The following is a 12,137-nucleotide window of genomic DNA, read 5'->3' on the forward strand; positions in this document are numbered from 1 at the left end:
TATCTCACTCCATCTACACAATTTAACTCAAAATGAATCGATGACTTTGATCACATTCTTGATAGTGTCCTTTGATGTACAAAAGTTTTACATTTTTATGAAGTCCAAACACAGAATTAGATCATGACCCAGCAACACCACTCCTAGTTTTATACTGGAAAAACAAAACAAATGTCCACACAGAAACTTGTACATGAATGTTAATGGCAGCATTATTCATAATAGCCAAAGGGTGGAAACAATTCAAATGTCCTTCAACAGATGAATGGTAAATTGGGGTATATTCACACAATGGAATACTGTTTGGCCATAAGAAGGAACAATGGACACACTGATACATGGTACAACTCAGATAAACCTCAAAAGCATCCTAAGAAGTCAAACACAAAGGGTCATCTATTGTGTGATTGCTTTCACAGAATATGTCCAGAATAGACAAATCCATGGTGTCAGAAAGCAAATTAGTAGTTACCAGGGTACAGAGAGGGGAATGTGATTATTCCATAGACACAGGGTGCGTTTCTGGGGTAATAGAAATATTTTGAAACTAGAGGGAGCTGGTGATCATGCAACATTGTGAATACACTAAATGCCACTGACTTGTACACTTTAAGTGGTTAACTATGTGTTCTGTGCATTTTACCTCAATTGTAAAAATGTATGGGGACTTCCCTGGTGGTTCAGTTGTTAAGACTGTGCCCTTCCATTGCTGGGAACGTAGGTTTGATTCCTGGTTGAGGAACTGACATCCCACATGCAACTAAGCCTGCGTGCTACTAGAGAATCCAGGCACCACAACAAAAGATCCCGCATGCCGCAACTTAAGACCCGATGCAAAATATATGGTAAGAAAAAAGAGGCATGTGGAAGACAACATACTCCACTTGCATTTTAAATTATACAGATAGATACAAATGTGGTGGTGCATACATACGCATACACACACATAGTTCTCACTTCCCACTATACTGTGAGACTGTAAAAATGACCATTCAAGCTGAAATGGTGCAGAGAAAACTGAACAATGGGAAAAATTATGATTGTTCAGTGACCTTTCAAAGGTGTTGTCAAAGCATTAAAACCTCTTCATGATGTAGGGGGCCACTGGAGACACAGGTTTAATCCCTGGGTTGGGAAGATCTCCTGGAGGAGGGCATGGCAACGCACTCCAGTATTCTTGTCTGGAGAATCCCATACAAAGGAGCCTGGCCGGCTGCAGTCCATGGGCTCGCAAAGAGTCAGACAGGAATAAGGTGACTTAGTACTCAAACACGCATCATAGACATGAAATAAAGATTTCTTTTAAAAAAACCTCTTGATGGTCTGTTATAGATGTAGAGAGAAGTGAAAAAGTAGTGAAACTAATAATAATACATTTAGTACTTATTAAATTGCTAGTGTAATTTAAATTTAAACATTGAGAATTCAAGTATTTTCTTTCATTGTAAAATGTATCAAGGATGACCCAGCAATCCCACGTCTGGGTATACATCCAAAGGAAGAAAGTCCTATCTCAAGAAGACATCTGCACTCCTGTGTTCATTGCCACATTCTTCATGAGTCGACATTGGGAGACAACCTGAGTGTCTGTTGATGGATGAATGGATAAAGAAAATATGGTATGGATGTATATACAATGGAGTATTATTCAGTCTTTAAAAAGAAGGAAATCCTGCTATTTGTGACAACATGGATGAAATTGAAATACGTTATGGTAAGCAAAATAAGCCAGAAAGAAAAGAGACAAATATTGCACAATATCACTTATATGTGGAATTTGAAAAAAAAGAAAGAAAAAGGTCGAACTCATGGAAGCAGAGTGTGCAGTGGTGGTTGCCAGGGGCTTGGGAACGGAGGAAACAGGGAGAGATTGATTAAAGAGTACAAACTTTCAGTTAGAAGATGAATGATTCTGAGGATCTAACGCATAGCCTGGTGGCTACAGCAGACAATACTTTATTGTTGTATAGCTGAAATCTGCTAAGAGAGTAGATCCTCTCCCGAAAAAAAGGGTAACTACATGAGGTAATGGATGCATCATTAACTTGTTTGTGGGAGTCATTTCACCAAGTACACATAGAGTAAATCATCACGTTGTATACTTTATATTACAATTTTATCTGTCAATTATACTTCAATAAATCTGGGGGAAATTATCAAGAGTTGTTTAAACAGTGCTTGCCTTCCAGTTGTGTAGCTTCAGATACAGAACCAGCATCTTCTCTATGCACTGGTGAATCATCACACTCCTTTCTAAGTTCAGATCAACTTAAAATACTTTATCCTTTGTACTTTCAATGCTATGAAATGTATCTGGCAGTTCCTTTAATGTGGTGCTTTTGCTGGCGTCATTTCCTTGGGACAACATCATCCTTTTTGTCAGAACCACTTTCATTCGCATGTCGCTACGATGAGCCTTCACTGTTTCCCTGGCTGCATACTTAGAGCTTCTGGAACAGCAAATAGCTGCAGGTTCAACATTCCCAGAGCCAGCTATTTTTTTTTTTTGGATGCGTCACACGATTTATGGGATCCTAGATCCTGGATGAGGGATTGAACTCATGCACCCTACATTGGAAGCTCTGAACCTTAACTGCTGGCAAGAGAAGTCCTTGCCAGCTATTTAAAAAATCATTCTACTTATCTTCAATTCAGATTGCACGTTCAGTCTTCAGATCAGATCAGTCGCTGAGTCGTGTCCGACTCTTTGCGACCCCATGAATCGCAGCACGCCAGGCCTCCCTGTCCGTCACCAACTCCCGCAGTTCACTCAGACTCATGTCCATCGAGTCAGTGATGCCATCCAGCCATCTCATCCTCTGTCGTCCCCTTCTCCTCTTGCCCCCAATCCCTCCCAGCATCAGAGTGTTTTCCAGTGAGTCAACTCTTTGCATGAGGTGGCCCAAGTACTGGAGTTTCAGCTTTCCTTCAGAATGGACTGGTTGGGTCTCCTTGCAGTCCAAGGGACTCTCAAGAGTCTTCTCCAACACCACAGTTCAAAAGCATCAATTCTTCGGTGCTCAGCCTTCTTCACAGTCCAACTCTCACATCCATACATGACCACAAGAAAAACCATAGCCTTGACTAGATGGACCTTTGTTAGAAAAGGAATGTCTCTGCTTTTGAATATGCTATCTAGGTTGGTCATAACTTTCCTTCCAAGGAGTAAGCATCTTAATTTCATGGCTGCAGTCACCATCTGCAGTGATTTTGGAGCCCAGAAAAATAAAGTCTGACACTGTTTCCACTGTTTCCCCATCTATTTGCCATGAAGTGATGGGACCGGATGCCATGATCTCCGTTTTCTGAATGTTGAGCTTTAAGCCAACTTTTTCACTCTCCACTTTCACCTTCATCAAGAGGCTTTTGAGTTCTTCTTCACTTTCTGCCATAAGGGTGGTGTCATCTGCATATCTGAGGTTATTGACATTTCTCCCGGCAATCTTGATTCCAGCTTGTGTTTCTTCCAGTCCAGCGTTTCTCATGATGTACTCTGCATATAAGTTAAATAAGCAGGGTGACAATATACAGCCTTGACGTACTCCTTTTCCTATTTGGAACCAGTCTGTTGTTCCATGTCCAGTTCTAACTGTTGCTTCCTGACCTGCATACAGGTTTCTCAAGACACAGGTCAGGTGGTCTGATATTCCCATCTCTTTCAGAATTTTTCACAGTTGATTGTGATCCACACAGTCAAAGGCTTTGGCATAGTCAATAAAGCAGAAATAGATGTTTTTCTGGAACTCTCTTGCTTTTTCAGTGATCCAGCGGATGTTGGCAATTTGCTCTCTGGTTCCTCTGCCTTTTCTAAAACCAGTTTGAACATAAGGAAGTTCACGGTTCACATATTGCTGAAGCCTGGCTTGGAGAATTTTGAGCATTACTTTACTAGCATGTGAGATGAATGAATGCAATTGTGCGGTAGTTTGAACATTCTTTGGCATTGCCTTTCTTTGGGATTGGAATGAAAACTGAACTTTCCAGTCCTGTGGTCACTGCTGAGTTTTCCAAATTTGGTGGCATATTGAGTGCAGCACTTTCACAGCATCATCTTTCAGGATTTGAAATAGCTCAACTGGAATTCTATCACCTCCACTAGCTTTGTTCGTAGTGATGCTTTCTAAGGCCCACCTGACTTCACATATATGTTCAGTCTTACCACTCCGCATTTCTGTGCTGCGCTTTCATGTGAGTTGCCAAAGTCCCTCTTTTGGGTAGCTACTTCCTATTCTTTTGCTCACACATTTTTGTAAAATGTCACATGGGTTTATCACTAGGAGACAGGAGGCAACACAAACCACATGCTTTGCTGTGGTCACGCATGGTGACCAATCCTGAAGGAAATCACTCCTGAATATTCACTGCAAGGACTGATGCTGAAGCTGAAACTCCAGTACTTTGGCCACCTGATGCGAAGAACTGACTCATTGGAAAAGACCCTGAGGCTGGGAAAGATTGATGGCGGGAGGAGAAGGGGACGACAGAGGATGAGATGGTTGGATGGCATCAGCGACTCGATGGACATGAATTTGAGTACACTTTGGGAGCTGGTGATGGACAGGGAGGCCTGGCTGTGCTGCAGTCCATGGGGTCGTAAAGAGTCGTACCCGACTGAAGGGCTGAACCGAACTGAACTGACCAATCAACAACAGGCTTTGAAAGAAGTGATGTGATTGGTCACTCACCGTTGTGCATCTGTCATTTCCGCAGTGATTTGTGGATGGAAGAAGTAGTAGCAAAGTTCCTGTGTGGTGCAATTATTCATAGGTAACATAATATGGCACATGAAATTTGAACTGTGTTATTGAGGACTTCCCTGGTGGCTCAGACGGTAAACAGTCTGCCTGCAGTGCGGGAGACCTCGGTTTGATCCCTAGGTCCTGAAGATCCCCTGGAGAAGGAAATGGCAACCCACTCTAGTATTCTTGCCTGGAAAGCCAAGAAGGCTACAGTCCATGGGGTCGCAAAGAGTTGGACACGACTGAGTGACTAATACTTTCATTGAGGGACTGGTGTTATTTAACTATACTGGAAAGCAAGGACTGCCGCATTATGTACTGTATTGTCTTGTGTGTAAATTATTAACAGTGATTATTTCCCTGGGATTGATTGGGGAGGGTCTTATAAACTTCCCTGTGTACACGTGTGTGTGCAGGCAGGCGTCCTCAGTCCAACTGTTTGTGACTCCATGGACTGTAGCCCGTCAGGATCCTTTGTCCATGGAATTTTCCAGGTAGAATACTGAAGTGGATAGCCATTTCCAACTGCATGGGATCTTCCTGACCCAGGGATTGAAGCTGTGTCTCCTGCATTGGCAGGCAGATTTCTTTACCATGGCAGTGCTAAGTCACCTCAGTCGTGTCGGACTCTGTGCAACCCCATAGACGGCAGCCCACCAGGCTCCCCCGTCCCTGGGATTCTCCAGGCAAGAACACCGGAGTGGGTTGCCATTTCCTTCTCCAATGCAGGAAAGTGAAAAGGGAAAGTGAACTCGCTCAGTCGTGTCCGACTCTTCGCAACCCCATGGACTGCAGCCTACCAGGCTCCTCCGTCCATGGGATTTTCCAGGCAAGAGTACTGGAGTGGGGTGCCATTGCCTTCTCCTTACCATGGCACTACCTGGGGAAAAAACTGTTTTGTTTTTTTTTTTTTTTTTTTAGGCGGTGTTTTTAATTAATTAATTAATTTATTTTTGAGGCAATGAAATTCTGGAATCACACCTTGGACTGAAGCCATTTACTAGCTGTGTGACTTCTGGCAAATTACTAAACCTTTCTGAGTATCATTTCTGAAATGAAAATAATGATAGCTCCTGGTCCATGGGTGGTAGTGAGAAGTCAATGAGTTAACACATGAAAACCACATAAGTCTGGTGTCAGGCAAGGAGTCAGTGTTTCAAAAATGTATCATTGTTATTATTAAAATTTAGTCTGAGAAGTGCTGCAGTGCAGGCAGCTCTAGGGAGGCCAACCCTGCCTGGAGAAGGGAGCTTAAATGCGCCAGGTGACCTTCAGAGCACCTTTCTGGGCAGCTTCCAAGGCATCTAAGATCTCAGACTTCCTGGCTGCCAGGCAAGGGGCTGGTGCCCAGCAGTCAGTGCCTCCCCCAATACACGCCTCCATCAGTCTAAGCAGCTATTGGCCACCTTCTCGGCCAGAAGTCACCAGGACTTGTGAACAGCGGGTGGATGACCCCTCGGGACAGGCCTCAGTGACCAATCCTCTGGCTGCTGATGTCAGCTACACCTCCTGCTGGATGCAGCCTGGAGGGAGACCGGATAAAGTCCAAAGCCTCCTAACTTGGCCTCTGGAGCAGGCCTAAGTCCAGACTCTGCAGCTTCTGTATTCTCTCCACTCCCAAATACATAAATCCTTTGCTTCGGAATAGATGTTGCCCACTTTTGCTCAAGCTATATCCTGTCTGACAGGCCTTTTAATCTGACCCCCTAGCAGGGCTGAACCCCAGCTCTGAAGTCTCCTGGGTCAGTCTGGGCCCTCCCCAGAACTCAGATCACCTATGATGTGCCTGACTCCTGTGCTAAATGCTCATCCTCACAACAGCCTTCAGAAAGGTGTCATTGTCCCTGTTTTGCTGAAGAGGAGAATGAACAAAGCTCAGTGAGCTGAGACAGCCTGAGCTGGGTGGGATTCAACCCCTGGTTTACCTGTTTCCAAAGTCAAAACCTGTCCCCCCCCCCAAAATCCTTTTGGGAGGTAGGTGCTGCCGCCTCTATCAGCTCCCCTGCATCTAGGAGACCATCAGCCCCTGGGGACACGAGCCATGCCTTATCCAGCTTCCACCCTGCATGGCAGCTTGCAAGGACAGGCAAGGTGGCTTCGGCTTTACAGCCTGGCTGTACATCACCTACGGCAATTGTGTGTAGTAAGGATGTCAGGTTTTAGTGTTTCTCAATAGTGGCACACTTGGTGTTTGGGCTAAGTCAGTTCTTTACCAGGAAGATCTACATCTTCACACGGTGGCTAGAAGGATGTTTACCATCCTTGGCCTAAATATGTCAGAAGATCCCCCTCCTCCCCTTCCCTGTCCAGTTACTGAGAAAACACAAACCATGGCACCTCTGGAGGAGAGGCCTGGGTACCATGCCCAGGCAAGACCAGCCTGCTATACCAACTACCACAGAAGATGAAAGCTTGGATTTAGAACTTGAACTTGGATAAAATGGTCCCGGCTCCACTCTGAACAAGCTATAGGACCTTAGTCCTACCACAACCAGACTCAGCTTCCTCATCTGTGCAATGGGGACAATAATAAATATTAATGCAATCACCCTCAGAAAGCATTTAGCACAGGTTCCTGGTCCACTTAACCTGTCAATGACAATAAACTGTTAACATTTAAACCTCTAAGACTTTCCGTAAAAATTAGTTAACCAAGTAGGACAATAAAATCTCTTGCAGATACTGAATTATTTATCTTCTTGTTTGTCTTGGATGTACAGAGTCCCTCCAAGACAACTGTCTGATGAAAACTTGTTGAGTCAACAGTTCTGCCCCAAGGGAGGTTACATCTGTCTGGGGAGCTCTAAGTACACTGACTCAGACACAGTTCCCCCTTAGCTTTGGGTTTCCCAGGTGGCGCCAGTGGTAAATAATCTGCCCGCCAAAGTAGGAGACATAAGAGATGCAGGATTGATTCCTGGGTTGGGAAGATACCCTGGAGGAAGGCATAGCAACCCACTCTAGTATTTTTGCCTAGAGAATCCCATGGACAGAGGAGCCTGGTGGGCTACAGTCCATAGGGCTGCAAAGAGTTGGACATGACTGAAGCAACTTAGCACGCACGCTCGCCCCTTGGCTTTGGAATTGGCAAAAGAGACAGAAATGGTTTCGGAGACTGTAGGCTCCCAGGCCAGAGGGGCTGGTGGGTGGGGAGCCTGAGTGAGTTACACAGTAGGAAGGCCACTCCTTTTCCCTCCTGGCACAGGATCCAGATCCAAAAATTGAAATCTCACTCTTTGGGGCAGTTTTACACATGGAGGAGAAAACAATATATGTGTATATATTTAGTGCTGGCAGAAAGACTAAAGAGAGTCATATCAGTGGTACAGACGGAGAAACTGTCAGAGTGGGGAAATGACTTACCCAAAGTGAAAGTCCTGGGAAAGCACAGAAGGACCTCAGCTATGAATCCAAAGCTTGTATCTCTGTACAAGAATGAGGAAGTAAGATGAGTGTTCGGAAAATATTTCAGGGAGCGGGCAGAGCCATCTGAGAGTGGGAAGTGGCCCCACGTCTATTAGGGCAGGAGTAACGGTGATTCATCTCTTGCTGAAGCTGGAGTGACTTTGGCTTGCTGGCTACAGAAGGCTGGGAGAGAGGTGTGCCCAGCTAAATGTCCCAGCATGTGGGAGACCTGACAACCCAGGTGAGCACGAATGGCTAGGAAGACAGGAGGAACATTTCTGTGCTGACAGCTTTGTTCACATGGGCAGAGTTTCTACGTCAGCAAGTTGGCTGCCACCCCGGGGACCGAAAGAATGGGGGGGATGGGCATCAGTATGAAGGACTTTCTCATTGCTGTGCTTAATTGCTCAGTCATGTCCGACTCTTTGCGATACCATGGACTGTAGCCCACCAGGCTCCTCTATCTATGGTGATTCTCCAGACAAGAATACTGGAGTGGGTTGCCATGCCCTCCTCCAGATCTCACTGCTAACCTTCCTGTATTCCTTTGTTGCCCCAGTCTGGATTATGACATTAGGGAGTCCTCCGCTTTAGAGATGTGGAAGGTCAAGTGCGGCGTGGAGAGCGGGATGCCATGTTGGAGGCCCTCACGCTGCCATGAGGAGGCACTATGTGGGAGGAAAAAGCCGATTCAGGCAGAAACCAGACAGATCATTTCTAACCTGCACTGTCTCTGATCATGTCAAGTATTTTCACGTATGAATGTGTCTCTGCTCCAGGCCACAGCTTCATCATTTCTCCTCCTAGATACCTTATGCACCTTTCTCTCTCTCTCTTTTTTTGGCTATGCTGGGTCTGTGATGCAAGGCATGGGTTTTTTTTTTTTCTCTAGTTGCGGAGCATGGGCTTAGTTGCCCTTAGGTATATGGGATCTTAGTTCTCTGGCCAGGGATGCAACTCGTGTCCTCTGCATTAGAAAGTGGATTCCCAACCACTGTACCACCAGGGAAGTCGCTTATGCATCTTTCAGTCAGGTTAAATGTCACCTCCTTTGAGAAGCCTTCTGTAACTCCCCTGGGGCTGAACCAGATGCCACCTTCTCTGTGCTCCCAAGGCCTGAGCTTGCCCACCCACCACAGCAGTCATCATAGATGCCAACAGCTGGGTTGTCTGTTGCCCTCACCAGACTCTAAGGACAGGAACTGTGTCTGTCCTGTTCTCCATCAGCTCCTCAGCCTCTGGCAGCTCAACTAACTGACCTGAGGTGTCTCAAAGAATTAGTGCTGATGGTCCCAGGAGGCTGAGGAGAGACTGAGAAGCTCAACAACCTTTCTAGAAGTCGAGAAGTGAGGACCCTCTTTGGGCAACTTTTTTTTTTTTTTAAGTATACTTGATTTACAACGCTGCAATGGGCAACTTTCTTAACTTCTCTGTATTTCACTTACTAATCTGTAAAATGTATTTCACTTACTGATCTGTGTGTAAGGCATAAAGTAGGAAATGAGGGAGCATTCAGTGTCAGCAATCATAGTTCTGCAGGAGTGGACATGGAAGCTCAGGGAGGTATGTGCCAGGTCCAGACTCTAGGCTAGAAAAGGCAAGCCTTGGACTCTGGTCTGGGTTCTGGCCTCCAATCTGTGCCTCTCTTCATTCTACACTGCTGGTTGTTGCCTGTCTGTTTCACTTCCTCAGTCAATAGACAGCCAATAAACAGCTACTGGATGCCTGCTGGGTGCCAGGTCCCAAGCTGAGAGCTGTAAGGCTGACAACAAAAGATGCTTTTCAGGAGGCAGTGGGATGAGCAAGAATGGTATTAGTGTAAAATGCTCCCGGGCTCAAATTCCAGCTTTTCCACATCCTGGCTATAAGATATTACGAAGGTCCCTGATCTCTGAGCCTGTTTTTTCCTTTAATAATGGGGAAATACAAGACTTCCCAGCAGGAGAGCTGCAACCTGGCACTGGGCAGCACTGGATATAAATGGAAGCCAGTTATTATTAATATCCTCATCATCCCATTTTATTTTTAACCAACCTGTGCGCGTCGTAGTTAATTCTTCCCCCTTGTCCGGGCACCCAGGACCTGGTTCTCTGTCCCAGGCCACCACAGTTAATTACTCGTGCATCTCACTAGCCGGCTGATACACACACCAGAGGAACCAGAACTCAAATTGCCAACGTCCGTTGGATCATTGAAGATGCAAAAGAGTTTCAGAAAAGCATCTACTTCTGCTTTATTGACTATGCCAAAGCCTTTGACTGTGTGGATCACAACAAACTGTGGAAAATTCTTAAAGAGATGGGAATACCAGACCACCTGACCTGCATACAACTGGACGTGGAACAACAGACTGGTTCCAAATCAGGAAAGGAATATGTCAAGGTTGTGTATTGTCACCCTGCTTATTTAACTTATATGCAGAGTACATCATGAGAAACATTGGACTGGATGAAGCACAAGCTGGAATCAAGATGACGGGGGAAATGTCAATAACCTCAGATATGCCGATGACACCACCCTTATGGCAGAAAGCAAAGAACTAAAGAGCCTCTTGAAGAAAGGGAAAGAGGATAGTGAAAAAGTTGGCTTAAAACTCAACATTCAGAAAACAGATCATGGCATCTGGTCCCATAACTTCATGGCAAATAGATGGGGAAACAGTAGAAACAGTGACAGACTTTATTTTTGGGGCTCCAAAATCACTGCAGATGGTGACTGCAGCCAATATTAAAAGACACTTGCTCCTTGGAAAAAAGTTATGACCAACCTAGACAGCATATGAAAAGCAAAGGTCCATCTAGTCAAAGCTATGGTTTTTCCAGTAGTCATGTACGGATGTGAGAGTTGGGCTATAAAGAAAACTGAGCACCGAAGAATTGATACTTTTGAACTGTGGTGCTGGAGAAGACTCTTGAGAGTCCCTTGGACAGCAAGGAGATCCAACCAGTCCATCCTAAAGGAAATCAGTCCTGAATATTCATTGGAAGGACTGATGCTGAAGCTGAAACTCCAATTCTTTGGCCACCTCATGCGAAGAGTTGACTCATTGGAAAAGACCCTGATGCTGGGAAAGATTGAAGGCGGGAGGAGTAGGGGACGGCAGAAGACGAGATGGTTGGACGGCATCACCGACTCAATGGACATGATTTGGAGTAAGCTCCGGGAGTTGGTGATGGACAGGGAAGCTTGGCGTGCTGCAGTCAATGGGGTCGCAAAGAGTCGGACACGACTGAGCGACTGAACTGAACTGAATGAACACACACCGGCAGACACCCACGCCCCCACTCACGTTCTTTCACACAAACGGTAGCAGCGATCAACGCTGTTCTTTTCGTCCCTTCAGTTTTCCATCTATGGTATCCTGGAAGCGGTCCCCTATTAGTGCATGGTGAACATTTTTCTTTTTTAGCGGTGGCACAGTATTCCATTGTACGGATTCTCTTTTAACGCGGTTGCCGTTACTATTACCAATCTGGGATCTCCGAGGACTTGGGATACTTAGAGCTGTCGAGTTGGAGTCCAGCACCCGGTTCCAGCCCCGGCTCCGCCCAGAATTCACCCAGTCTCCGTGGGCTCCCTCTTCCCCACCCGTACGGTACGATCGCGCGAGTCGGGGTGGGGCGGGGGATGGGGATGCAGAGAGGACCAGCCTGGAGGATCCCAGTGTCCGAGTGCGGATCAGCGAGAAGCGCGCGCAACAGCTAGGGACTGAAGTCAACCTTTCGAGCGTAGCCACTACGCTATACCAGCAGCACCAAAAGCAGCGAGTAGTCTAGCACAATCAAGCTCGGAACGGGCTGTCAGGCCCTCCCGCCTCGGCACCTGAGCTCGGGGCAACAACGCTCCGGCACCGGCTACTCACCCCCGCCTCCGCCGCTTCACCCTTCGTCCCCACGCCCGGAAGGTTACAGCTGTCCCTGTCCCTTTAAGGGGGCGGAGCCCGGGCTCCGCTACTTCCGCCCCAAAGCAACATGGCGCCAACCGGGAGCAGAG

General features: G+C 46.2%; 1 protein-coding gene across 6 annotated transcripts in view; it reads right to left on the reverse strand.

Annotated features, from left to right (window-relative positions):
- Nucleotides 1–12,137, reverse strand: part of KYAT1 (kynurenine aminotransferase 1) — a 56,454-nt gene that overhangs the window by 42,914 nt on the left and 1,403 nt on the right. Inside the window, exon 1 of one of the 6 annotated variants that reach the window (XM_027556503.1) lies at nt 12,007–12,064. The exons of 3 other annotated variants lie outside the window; for them this stretch is intronic. The gene's annotated coding sequence lies outside the window, so the exon portion shown is untranslated. Of the gene's footprint in view, nt 1–8,102; nt 8,402–12,006; nt 12,065–12,137 lie in introns of those variants that run through there. 2 more of the 6 variants (XM_027556500.1, XM_027556502.1) reach the window with 2 other exon arrangements.

Source organism: Bos indicus x Bos taurus, chromosome 11, assembly GCF_003369695.1.
Source record: "Bos indicus x Bos taurus breed Angus x Brahman F1 hybrid chromosome 11, Bos_hybrid_MaternalHap_v2.0, whole genome shotgun sequence".
Taxonomy (NCBI): Eukaryota; Metazoa; Chordata; class Mammalia; order Artiodactyla; family Bovidae; genus Bos; species Bos indicus x Bos taurus.